This window comes from Carettochelys insculpta, chromosome 29 (assembly GCF_033958435.1).
Source record: "Carettochelys insculpta isolate YL-2023 chromosome 29, ASM3395843v1, whole genome shotgun sequence".
NCBI classification, from domain to species: domain Eukaryota; kingdom Metazoa; phylum Chordata; order Testudines; family Carettochelyidae; genus Carettochelys; species Carettochelys insculpta.
The window spans coordinates 9,436,436-9,449,109 of NC_134165.1; the positions used below are offsets into that span (position 1 = coordinate 9,436,436).

Genomic DNA, 12,674 nt, shown 5'->3' on the forward strand with positions numbered 1-12,674 from the left:
TCCAGAGCCAGGCCCCCCAGCCCCGCCTTAGCCCAATCCCCCTCCCCTCCTCCACAGCCAGGCCCCCCAGCCCCCCCTTAACCCAATCCCCCTCTCCTCCTTCAGAGCCAGGCACCCCCAGCCCCCCCTTTAACCCCATCCCCTCTCCCCTCCTCCAGAGCCAGGCCCCCCCAACCCCGCTTTAACTCAATCCCCCCTTCCCTCCTCCAGAGCCAAGCACCCCCAGCCCCGCCTTATTCCAATCCCCCTCCCCTCCTCCAGAGCCAGGCCCCCCCAGCCCCCCCTTAACCCAATCCCCCTTCCCTCCTCCAGAGCCAGGCACCCCCAGCCCCCCCCAACCCAATTCCCTCCCTCCTCCAGAGTCAGGCACCCCCAACCCCCCCTTACCCAATCCCCCCTCCCCTCCTCCAGAGCCAGGCCCCCTCCCCGCCACTGCTATCCCACGCCGGCTACTCATTGGAGCCAGCCTCACCGCTGCCATGCGCTTCTCCCTGGCAGTGCTGGGGCGGGACGTGCGCACAGAGAGGTGCACAGCGCTCCCGGGGCTCCGAGCCTTTCATTGCTCAACCAGCCGTGTGCAGCTTGGGTGCTCATAGCCCCGGACTTCGCTCACCGCCTGGGCCAGCAATGGGGACCCTGCCGGAGGCCAGCTCTGTGGTCAGGCCTTGCCCAGGGGGCTCTTGTTGGGGGGCTCATAGAGGGCTGCAGAGGGGTCAGCGGTGGCAGCATCCAGAGCCGCAAATGACTCCTTAAGGAGCTGCATGTGGCTCCGGAGCTGCAGGCTGGAGACCCCTGACCTAGATGGTGCTTGGTACTGCCATGGGGGCAGGAGACCAGGCTCAACGGCCTCTCGATGTCCCTTCCAGTTCTACGATTCTATGACTCCAGGGCCTGGGGAGCAGCTGGAGACAGGGTCTGCGTGAAGCTCTGGCAGGCCAGAAGGCCCTTGATAGATTTTACCTTCTTGCACGCCTAGCCCCATGACAGAGCATCCCAGGTCCAGCCCTGGCCCCCCAGAAGCAGAGCCGCAAGCTCCAGGGACCTGAAACCCTGCCCCAGGCTTGGGCTGCCCCAAACAAACCACCCAGACAGGCTGTGTCTGGATCCAGGGCCTGTAAGGGAGATGCCACCCCCTCTCCCCAGACTCCCCCAGGCCCAGGCATCTTCCTTCCCACATAGCTCCCTGTTAAGCCCAGAGCCAGCCCAGGGGGCATGAGAGCAGGAAGTTGGACACCTGCAGCCACCAAGCACCTTTCCGGGAGAGCGGCAAAGCAGTGACCATTACAGAGATGCTAGCGACCGAGCGGGCTCCCAGCCTTGAGCTCTGTCTCCAGACCTGGACTTTTCCCTATGTCCCAGGTCCTGGTGCCTGGGCAGGGACTTGCTCAGACCAGCATCCCCCTGGGATGATGGTGTCTCCCAGAGTGGCAGGGAGATTGGAAAAGCCTGGCCAGAACAGCAAACTTGGCATTGCCCCACCATCAGCAAGGCCTGGCCAGTGGCCGCCCTCTGGGCTGGTGCCGCCACGCCTGTCATGGCTGAGCCCACCTTTCCGGGAGCCTCAACACCTGGGTTCTAATCCCATTCCTGCCACCAATGCCCAGGGGGGACTCCTTTCACCTCCCAGCCCCCTGCACACAATGGGGCTGGAGATGAGACCTGCCTCAGGAGGGACAGGGGTCCTTTCCGCAGGCAGCTCCCTGGGGTGGGCCCACGCACTCACACCTGTCATCCCGCAGACCAAAGCGTTGCGAGCCCCTGGCCGGGGCTCTGCAGCGGGTGGGGCAGTGGGCAGGGCCCCCCAGAACCGATGGATCCCTGCAATGGTGCAGCCTCGCTGCCCCTGCCCTGGCGCACAGCAGAAGGACAGCCTGCGGTCTGGCAGGCGCGTGGCTGCAGGAAGGCAGACGCCTCCAGTCATGGCTGCTGGCGACACAGGGCCCTTATCTGGGGGCCGCACTGCCCCCCACCAGCTTCCTGCCAAGGTTGCATAGGGCCCGTGCCGGGAGCGGTGAGTCACCGCGGTGATTGGCAAGGCCGGGGCCCAGACCCTGCCAGCACACTCTGCTCCGCGCAGGAGGCAGCGGCAGCAACTCAAAGGAAATGCTGTAAACACAGGCCAGGGCTATGGCCATAATTAGCTGGGCCTGCGGGAGATCTGGGGAGGGGGGGGTGCTGGGGGGGAATCTCCTATGCTTGTTTCCTTTAGCTGTAACAGCCCCCCCCCCAGCCCACGCGGTGCTGAGCAGCTGGACCAGAGCAGCTCCAAGGGCTCCCATGAGGAGCTGTTGAGCTGATCAGAGCCACAGCCACTGTCCCCCTGTGCACCCCATTACCCACAGCCACCTCGTCCAGCTGCCCTCCCCCCCCACAGCACCCTGGCACATGGCCTGCAGCCCACCTCCTTCCCTGGTGCTCTGTGACCTGGGGCTTTGGGGCCACCCCCTGCGCTGAGCCCTGCACTGATTCTGCCTGTCCTAAAGGGCATGACAGGCTGGGGGGCACCGAGAGCAGGGCAGGGAGCTCATTGCAGCAGGCCTGGCTCAGCCAGAGGCCACCCGGCCCCCAGCCCCAGCCATCACGGGGCACAAGTGCAGGTGGATGGGCCCTAGCGAGCTCCGAGCTCCCTGCACAGCCCACTGGGCAGCAGGACCTGCTCCAGCCACCCCACACAGCGGGGCCACTCTGAGGACAGTGCGATGTTCCCAGCTCTGAGCACCCTGTGTCCTCACACGGCCTCACCCAACCCCCTGCCCCCCAGCGCCTTCTCCCAGCCCCCTGTGCACCCCACTGCCGCAGCCACCTCCTCCAACCCCCCTGCCCCCCAGCGCCTTCTCCCAGCCCCCCGTGCACCCCATTGCCGCAGCCACCTCCTCCAACCCCCCTGCCCCCCAGCGCCTTCTCCCAGCCCCCCGTGCACCCCATTGCCACAGCCACCTCGTCCAACCCCCCTGCTCCTTCTCCCAGCCCCCCGTGCACCCCACTGCCGCAGCCACCTCCTCCAACCCTCCTGCCCCCAGCGCCTTCTCCCAACCCCGCTGTACCCACTGTCTCCCTGGGCCCCTCATCCAACTCGCCTACATCCCATGGTCCCAGCAACATCATCCAACTGCCCAGCCCCACAGTCCCCCACTGGCAACCTCATCCAACCCCCCTGCACTCCACAGTCCCTGGCACCACCCGTCATCCAACCTCCCTTGCACCTCCTGGCCCCCTCGTCCAACCTCCCTGCACCCTGTAGCCCCCTGACCTGGCACCTCCATGTTCTCCTCCCCTAGCACCTCCATTTGATCCCAGGTCCAGGGACTCCCTAGTGCAGTCAAGCATCAGGTCACACCTGTTCCTTCAGGGCTCGGGAGGGTTGATAAGGTGGGGCTGGGGAAGAGGAGCCCTGGGGCTGGGGAGGGACTGCTTCCTGCTGTTTGTATTGTGGATCAAACAATGGTTAAGAAGCCTCTGGCTGGTGCCCTCCCTCCACCTCCCTCCCCCCCAGAGGGCTGGGCCCCATGGGTGGCTTCCTTGACAGCGGCTGTGAAATGCTCCTGCCCCAGGGAACCCAGCCTGCCCAGAGCCGCTGCCCTGCGTGTGCAGACATGACACACCTGCCATTGTGTCTCCCACGCCTTCCCTTTGCTCCTCAGACAGGGCGGCCCTGGGCTGGACGTGGGTCACCCTTCCAGGCAGACGGACCAGCTGCTCTGCAGAGTCCCGAGCAGTTTCCTGGCTCCTCACGCAGCACCAGTGACTTTCACCTGAGTCTCTCAAAGTCCTTTGGCAGCACCTGTCCCCCATTTACTGGAAGGGAAACTGAGTCACACAGCTGCCCCCCCACCCCCCGCTCACTTTGCAGGAGGGCAGCAGAGCTGGGGCGGGAACCCAGCAGCCAGGCCTCAGAGTCTCAGGGAAACAGATATTCTAGGACGGGCTGCATGTGACAGGCTGGGGTGTGTGTGTGTGTGTGTGTGGCTTGACATTGACTCCATTATACAGCATTTACAGTTTGGCTCAATAGCTCTCGCCCCCCGTCACCCCACTGTGCAAATTGTTCCAGCCCATCTGCTGTGGGGCCCTGTGAGACACACACACACACAGCCCTGGCACGCCTAGGTACACAACCCAACACACACATATACACACACAGAGTCCTGGCACATCTGGGGGCACAACCCAACACACACACACACACACACACAGAGTGCCCTGATATGTCGGGGGGCACAACCCAACACACACACACACACACACACAGAGCCCTGACACATTTTGGGGCACAGCCCAACTGGGCAACCTGGTCACAACATGACCAGACTCTAGAAGAGCCGTCCTGAGCCACAGCACTGCCCTGCCAGGGGAGCTGCCCACCTGTGGTCCCCTGGCCTTCCCTGCAGCATGTTAACAGCCAGGAAGCGCCTGCAGTACGAGCTTTGTTCCCAGCCACCCCCAGCCCTTCCCTTGCCAGGCCCGGCAGGAAACACTCCCATTGTCTGCTGGGCAGGGGGAAGCCACTTGCTGGAGCCCTGGCTAACCCAGCTCGGAGCCATCTGACCCCGGGCCAGGCCAGGGCCCAAGTCTACCCAGCTGAGGAGGGAGGGGGCAACCACCTGTGGCGTTGGCACAGAGAAGGCAGCCCTTGGGAATGCCCCCCTCCACCTGGCAGTGCTGGGCAGTGTAGGGGGACCGAGCCAGTGCCAACCTGTCTGTTTGCAGAGGGGCTGCAGGTCCCAGAGCCACCCAGCCACATAAACAAAACCCTTCGAAAGCAAAGCAGCCCTGCGTCCCGCGGTCCCTGGTCCCCTAGGGTGCGGGGTGGCACAGAGTGCTTTGTTTTGGTAGGGTTTTGTTTGCGTGGCTGGGCTGCTCTAGATTCCTGCAGTCCCTCCGCAAACAAACACCGCACCACACGCCAGGGCCATGGTCTGTGGCAGCAGGTCCAGCAACCCCATTTCTAGCCCCACCGCGTCCCAGGGAAAGCTGAACTCAGGGGCGCCTCCGCAGCCGAGGGAAGGAACATTTCCAAGCCCAGTTACTTCAGCCAGCAGCTGGCTCAGAAGGGGTGTAGCTCAGAGGGCAGGGCACAGGGAAGTGGGCAGTGAGGCCTCATAAACACAGCTCCCCCCACAGCTCATCAGGGAGCCCCCCGAACTCGCACAGTGGGGGGAACGTCACCGCCTTAGCCACGTGCGGCTCTACGTGTGAGGCTGCCACACACAGGCCTTGTGGGAAACTTGGCGCAAGGATCTAGAGCCAAGGAGGAAAATCTGACACCCTTAGTGTTGCACTGGGGTCAGCAGTGACAGTGACGGGAGAGCCCCCTGCTGAGCTCCCACCCAGCCCCCTGCAGCACAGCGCCCCCTGCTGAGCCCGTCCTGCCCCCACACAGCACAGCGCCCCCTGCTGAGTGCCCCCCTTCCCCCTGCAGCACAGCGCCCCCTGCTGAGCCCGTCCTGCCCCCGCAGCACAGCGCCCCCTGCTGAGTGCCCCCCTTCCCCCTGCAGCACAGCGCCCCCTGCTGAGCCCGTCCTGCCCCCACACAGCACAGCGCCCCCTGCTGAGGCCCCCCGCCCCTGCAGCACAGCACCATCTAGGCCAGCACTGGGCAGCACACGGGCCAACCCCCGAAGAGCTCACTCAGGGGATGCTGCATGGCAGCAGCCCCTGGGTGTGAACAGCCCAGCCCCGGAGCGGAGGAAGGGCCCTTGGCGTCAGGGCGAGAAGCGACGCAGCGCGCTGGGAGTTGGGCCCGCTCTGCGCCGAGGGGAGGGCTGAACTCAGATGCACCCATTCCGCAGCCGGAGTCGGGGTACCTGAAGTCGAGCTCCCGTCGATGGCCCTTGCTCCTTGGGAGGGGCAGGAGTGCGGCGCCGACGGGGCGCCCTGGGCATTCGACGCCGCACGGCCCCACCACACGGCTAAATCGACCTTGGGAACATCGACCGCGGCAGCCTTGATCTTCTCCGCCGTGACCACGTGCCCAGGGAGCCAGGGGAGGGGGGACCAGTCCTGCCCACCTCTCAGGGCTCCCCGGCCTCCCCCCACCAGGTGCCCCCCACCCTGCCTCTTGCTGCCCTCCCTCTCCTCTCGCCTCTGTCCACCCCGCCCATCCCCCAACTCTCCCGTCCTCCCTCCCCTTCCTCCCTCCTCCCCCAGCCCCCGCGGGCCCCCCCTTGACTCCCCTCGCCCTTCCTCCATCACACCCTCCCATTACCTCACACTCCAGCCATGCGTCTCCTGCTGTCCAGATTCTTTCCAACCACAAGGCTCATTAGGAGCCCCCCAGAGGCACTGGCCTGGCTCAGGCTGGATTCGCCCTCATCCCAGGTGCTCGGGGTGGTTGGACCTGGCCCAGCAGGCAGCCTCCTGGGCAGCCCTGGGGAAATTCAGTCACTGAGGTTGGGGGGAGCCCAGAGCCAGGCTAGTGGCACTGGGGCAGCGGCTGCAGGTGACTACGGGCTGCATGGAGCCCTTCGTGACAGAGGGGTCACTTCTTTTTACCACTGCCTCATTGCTGGGGGGCTGGGGGTCAGGACTGAGGGATACCAGCAGAGCTGGGGGATGTGAGAGGAGCCCAGGGCTGGGGCTGTGGGTGGGCACTGACTGTCCCTGGGGGAGCATCCAGGCTCTGCCCTAGGTCTCCTACAGCAACAGAGGCACATGGCTGCCCCCGCCCCACTCTCCGCCCCAGGCACTTGGAGCGGGTTGGGCTGCACAGGAACCGGCAGCCAGCGGGGCTGGCACCTGGGGTTAGCTGGGTACTGGGGGATGTTCCGCCTGCCAGGCAGGAGCTGAGTCCAGGCAGAAGTGTTTCTCAGACCTGGCTGCTGGTGTCTCCGCACCTGGGCTGAGCAAATCCCTGACCCTGTCCCAGCCACCAGGCACCTCCGCTGCTTCGGGAGGGTGCTGCCGACCCATGCGCCAAGTGCTTGCAAGTCACCCTGACAATTTCAGGGGGATCAAGTCTCCATAAGGACTTGCCAAGCAGACCCCAGTCTGTGACCCAGCTTCCCAGGTCAGGTGTGTGCAACACACACACACACACACACACACCCTAGCTAAGTGTGTCATGTCCCCCTCTGGGTCACACAGAGCAGAGGGGAGCAAACTTTCTACGTCGGGCCCCACTTTTCCTCACTACAATTAGCGCCCCCCAACCCCAACTTGTCTGATGCCATCCAAACCAATGGCAACTCCTGTTATGTTCATATGAAACAAAACCCGTCTGGCCTGCGTAAGAAAATAAGTCTGTAGAATGTAAAAACGCTGTTCATCACTCTGCCAATGTGAATGCACCGACATAAAAACAGGAACGGATTCCAACAGGAGAGGATTTCACCCCTCCCCCACACATGGGGCCCACCCCCCCCATTTTACATACCCTTGACATAGAGGATAACAGCCTTCTACTGCTGCCCAACAATGGAGTCACTCCCTCAGCTAAGCGCTAGAGGTCCTCACACATGTATCTTCCTGGAGGAGGGGAGAAGAAATCTTTGAGAAACCTGGCCCCACCTGTCCCGCCCAGTCATAGAATCATAGAATCCTAGGGCTGGAGGAGACCCCAGGAATCACTGAGTCCAGCCCCACAGCCAGGCCCTGGTCGCCTGACCCCCAGCCCCCACAACTGAAACAGATGAGCATCTGTACATAGTCCCCTCAGAATCCTCTCACCTTCCACCTCTCCTACCTCCACCTGATAACGACCCATTTCCCATACCTCCTCCTCCCCACCGCCTACACCTCCTGCATCTTCCCTATCCCTGCATCTCTCCCACATCTCTGACCCACCCTCCTACCCCTGCACCTCCCCAAGCCCTGCCCCAGACCCCATTTCCTGCACACCCCACCTCCTATATCTCCCCTACCCCATCTCCTACACCCCCCATCTCCATCCCCACCCACGGCTTCCCTACCCAGCCCCAATACCCCCACAACTGCCACAACCCCACACATCCCACATCTCCTACCACTCTGCCCGGCCCCCTCGCTGTCTCCTACACGCCCCACCCCCTACATTTTTCCCACACCCCCCACCCCATGTTGCACTCGCTCCCCAACATGATTTGATCAAGTTTTTCTCCCTTATCCCCCAGATCTGACCCCACCCGCCACTGACACTGCTCCAGGGCACAGAGCTGCAGAAACATCTGCAAGTTGGCCAGCCCTTTGAGCTCTCCCTTCAGCCCAGAGGTGTGGGCCAAAGCCCTCCCCTCCCCCACTGGCTGGGGGCAGGGAGCAGGGAGCTTGTTCTGTTCACAGTCAGCTTTTCCTGTCTGGGAAGCGCTGAGAGCACTGCCGGCAGAGCGTAGCCCCTCCCTGCGCTGCAGCCGCAGCCGATGAGTTGCAGGAGAATCTCCACTGGTGTTGGCAGTACAAGGGCTAGGGCACATGGTGTGGGCAGCACGTTGACAAGCACAGCACCTCCCACCTGGCTGCAGGAGGAATAAGAGAGAGCAGAGGGTGGGAAGCAGTCACTGGCTTCTGACTCTAGTGAGGCTGGGCTCAGACCCATGCCTGGGGGAGCCGGCAGGCAGAGCAGAGGGCTGATAGCCCCTCCCTGCAGCCACACAGTGTGCAGAGAGAAGGGATCACAGGCTGCTCAGCCTGTGTGGCACCAGGAGTCTGTGGACCCTGCCTCAGCTGGGAAACACAGAGTCCCCCTGACCTGCAGCCCCCTTCTAGCCCAGCCCTGGGCTGCTCAGGGGCGGGGACTTGGGGTACAGTGCAGGGACAGCAGCCTGGCTGCAGGTCAGGACTGAGGGGCTCAGGAGTGGGGTGGTTGCTGACCACAGCTGGGCCCCTAGCAGAAAGCTGCGGGGGGAGTGGAGGGGAACCCTGCTCTGGGGATGGCTCAGAGTCCTGGGTTCTGTGTATGGTGCCAGACTGGGGGCACTGTGCTGTGAATGGTGAGAGGAGACGCAGAGACCAGGGGCCAACAGGAGACCCACAGCTTCTCCAGAGCCCAGTGAGGGTCCGAGCAGGAGGGCAGGGCAGGGTGGGAGCCCTGGGGTGGGGGCTGGAGGCAGTGTGAGAAGCCCTGGGCTGGAGGGCTAGGGGCAGAGGGGGGGCAAGGCCCTGGGCTGGGAGGCTGGGGACAGTGTGGGGCTGGGCCCTGGGCTGGGGGGCTAGGAGAAGTGGGGGGCAGGGCCCTGTGTTGAGAGGGTGGGGCACTGGAGGACAGGGCCCTGCGGTGGGGGCCTGGGGGCAATGTGGGGCCCACACCCTCGCTCTGTTCCAGATGAACCCGAGGGCTGAGCTCCGGGCCAGGCTGTGGGAAAAGCCTTTGAACTCAGCAGGCGCCTGTTGATAAGAGACACTCACAGACCCTTGCGAGTTGTGAAATCCGGCCAGCCCCTGTGGGAATGGACTCGTGTGTGGGGGGGGGGGGGGGGGGGGGGAGACAGAGATGGGGGTTTGGGGCAGGGAGAAGCATTTGAGGGTAGGGGTTGCCAGAGTAATTTATGCTCAAAATAACCCTGCCAGCCCAGCCTGGGGCTCCCCGCACCCCAAAATACTGCCAGCACCCCTCAGTCCTGACCTGCAGCCCCCTGCTAGCCCAGCCCTGGGCTCCTCGGGGTGGGGCACTGGCTGGGGCACAGTGCAGGGACAAAGCAGGGCTGCAGATCAGGACTGAGGGGCACTTGCAGATTGCGGATGGGGGAATCCCCAGTGTTGTGTCCAAGCAGGGCTTCTAGAGTGAGCCAGGGCAGTAAATCAAGGTCCATGTGATGCCCCTGGTTCCCGCTGCCCAAGGAGGCCCCGGCCCTGGGACCAGGAAGGAAGAGCCACAGCCCCTTGCTAATGATTAAGTCCAAAGAATGCATCCCTCCCCCACAGCCCTCCTGTCCTGGCACAGAGCGGCAGGGCCCCCCTCAAAGCCTCCTCCAGCTTCCCACCTCTGAGCTCACCGCCCTGCAGCATTGTCCTGCATTGCCACCCCTCCACCCCACCCCGAGCTGGCACGATGCTCCAGACTTCAACATGGTGAAGTGCCAGGTGCCCAGCCTCTTCTGATCTCCCCTCCTGGCCCCCTGAGCCATGTGGCTGTGGGAGGCCAAGCCGGCTCCTTGCTCCCTCAATGGGGCTTTGTTGAGGCCACCCCACCACCCTGAGCACAGAGCGGTATTGATTGACCTGGGCTTCCTCAACCTTGCTCCCCTGCCACTGCTGGGCACCACACCCTCTGCTCAGGCTGCCAGGCTCCTTCAGCACAGCCCTGCGGAGCAAGGCCCCGTCCGGTGCCCTGGACACAGTGAAGCCCCAACACGCTTCCCACCTCCAATTCCTGCAGCACAGCACCCCAGTGAGCTGCCCCCAGTCCCTGCAGCCCAGCACCCCCTGCTGAGCCCCCATCCACTCCCAGTCCCTGCAGCACAGTGCCAGCGCCCCCGAAGAGCTGACCCCTAGTCCTTGCAGTATGGAGCCCCCTACTCAGCCCTCCTCCCCCCAGCACGGTGCCCACCGCTGAGCCCCCTCCCTCCAGCACAGCGCCCCCCGCTGAGCCCTCCTTCCCTCCAGCACAGCGCCCCCCGCTGAGCCCCCTCCCCCCAGCACAGTGCCCCCCACTGAGCCCTCCTTCCCTCCAGCACAGCGCCCCCCGCTGAGCCCCCTCCCCCCAGCACAGCGCCCCCCGCTGAGCCCCCTCCCTCCAGCACAGCGCCCCCTGCTGAGCCCCCTCCCCCAGCACAGCGCCCCCCACTGAGCCCCCTCCCTCCAGCACAGCGCCCCCCGCTGAGCCCCCTCCCCCAGCACAGCGCCCCCCGCTGAGCCCCCTCCCCCAGCACAGCGCCCCCCACTGAGCCCCCTCCCCCAGCACAGTGCCCCCCGCTGAGCCCCCTCCCCCCAGCACAGTGCCCCCCGCTGAGCCCCCTCCCCCCAGCACAGCGCCCCCCGCTGAGCCCTCCTTCCCTCCAGCACAGCGCCCCCTGCTGAGCCCCCTCCCCCCAGCACAGCGCCCCCCACTGAGCCCCCTCCCCCAGCACAGCGCCCCCTGCTGAGCTGACCCCTCGTCCCTCCAGCACAGCGCCCCCCGCTGAGCCCCCTCCCCCCAGCACAGCGCCCCCCGCTGAGCCCCCTCCCTCCAGCACAGCGCCCCCTGCTGAGCCCCCTCCCCCCAGCACAGCGCCCCCCACTGAGCCCCCTCCCCCAGCACAGCGCCCCCCACTGAGCCCCCTCCCCCAGCACAGCGCCCCCTGCTGAGCTGACCCCTCGTCCCTCCAGCACAGCGCCCCCTGGTACCACGCGAGGCTGCTCCAACGTGCAGCCCCGGCAGAGCAGCGTGAGGTTCACCTGAGCTATTTTGGTTTTATGAAGTCATGGAGCGGCGCGGCCGCGGCTGCTCTCTGGCACGGAGCGTTCCCTGCTCTGCAGCCCCAGCTCCCCTGTCCCGCCCCCAGATGTGCGCACAGAGCCCATTGCATCAGTGTCCCAGGCATGCAGCCAGCGTGAGTAATCCCCCCAGTGCCCCTCGCCCTTCAGCTGGGTCAGAACCCCGAGGACACTGGCCCAGACATCCTCCCGCAGCCAGGCCCTGGGGAGAGAGGTGCCGGGGGGCGCTCCCGTGCAGGGGAGCAGGAGGGGGCAGGGATGGGGGGCAGGGACGGGGGCTGACTATGTGCTGCCCCTTTCACCCCACCGTTTCCACAGGAAGAACAACCGAGTGAGTTGCCCTGGCTGGGCCGTCCGGGACAGGACAGTGGCAGCCTTATTTACAGTAGGGTCTTTACCCCTTGCCCTCTAGGGAGCTGAGCCCCACCCACTTTTGGGCTTTGAGTGGGTGGGTGTAGCCATAGCAAACCAGTCACACCCCTACACCCTGGAGACAAGGCCATGGACCCCTCTCCACCCATTTAACCTCTTGTGCACCAGCCCCACAGCTTGCTTGGACACCATTGCTCTGCATGCCAGATGCCCTGGGGTGCAGGCAAAGCTGGGGGGGCCCCCTGAGGTGTGGCAGCCTGAGCCACTTCCAGCTGTGAAGTAGTGACACCACCAACACACAGACACACACCCACAGAGGCTGCCCCCAACACGCACTTTCACATCCTCTTGCCCACAGTTGCTGGCTGCTGAGGGTTACATGTGCAAACAGAGGCTTTCCCTGCCGTGGCATTGCCCTGCCCCTCCCACAGGTGCCACAGGCCACCTGCCTCCCACGGGCACCCGCTGATTTGGTGGCCAGTTGAAATAGGCTGCAGGAAGGCAAAGCAGATAAAGAAGAATCAGCGACTTCTTCACCCAACAGAGAAACAGAGAAGGGCTGTGGGCGGGGGGGGGTCTGTGCCTCCTGACTTGCACCCTGGCGTAGCCATTTCTCCCTGAGCCGGTGCTCGCTCTGCAGGTGGCACTGCTACCCAGCCAGCTCCATGATGCCCTGATGCAGGTTCTCATTAGCAGACGCAGGCTGGGGAACCCCCAGCACAGCATAGCCCCTCCAGAGGATTCTCAGCTCCAGCACCCGCTGGGCTAGGTACCCCCTGGGGCCAGGCCCTGCCGAGACAGACAGACGGATCTTCATCTGTCATGGCACAGGGCAATGCCGTGCGACTCCCCAGGTGGGGGGCGGGGGAGACCAGCCCTGGTTGTTCTGCAGGGGAGGGGAAGGCAGGGTGGGTGGGCTGCAGATGTGATGGACCAATGCCCTGGGGCAGTGAGGGGCAGCTGGCAGTGAGGGGAAAGCA

The 12,674-nt window shown here is 64.7% G+C and overlaps 1 long non-coding RNA gene across 2 annotated transcripts in view; it reads right to left on the reverse strand.

Annotated features, from left to right (window-relative positions):
• The window catches only part of LOC142003393 (uncharacterized), a 52,726-nt gene that overhangs the window by 36,183 nt on the left and 3,869 nt on the right, over positions 1-12,674 (reverse strand). The window contains exon 2 of one of the 2 annotated variants that reach the window (XR_012642823.1): positions 7,373-7,464. The exons of the other annotated variant lie outside the window; for it this stretch is intronic. This is a non-coding gene — a long non-coding RNA (uncharacterized LOC142003393). The remainder of the gene's footprint in view (positions 1-7,372; positions 7,465-12,674) is intronic. 2 annotated transcript variants of the gene reach the window in all.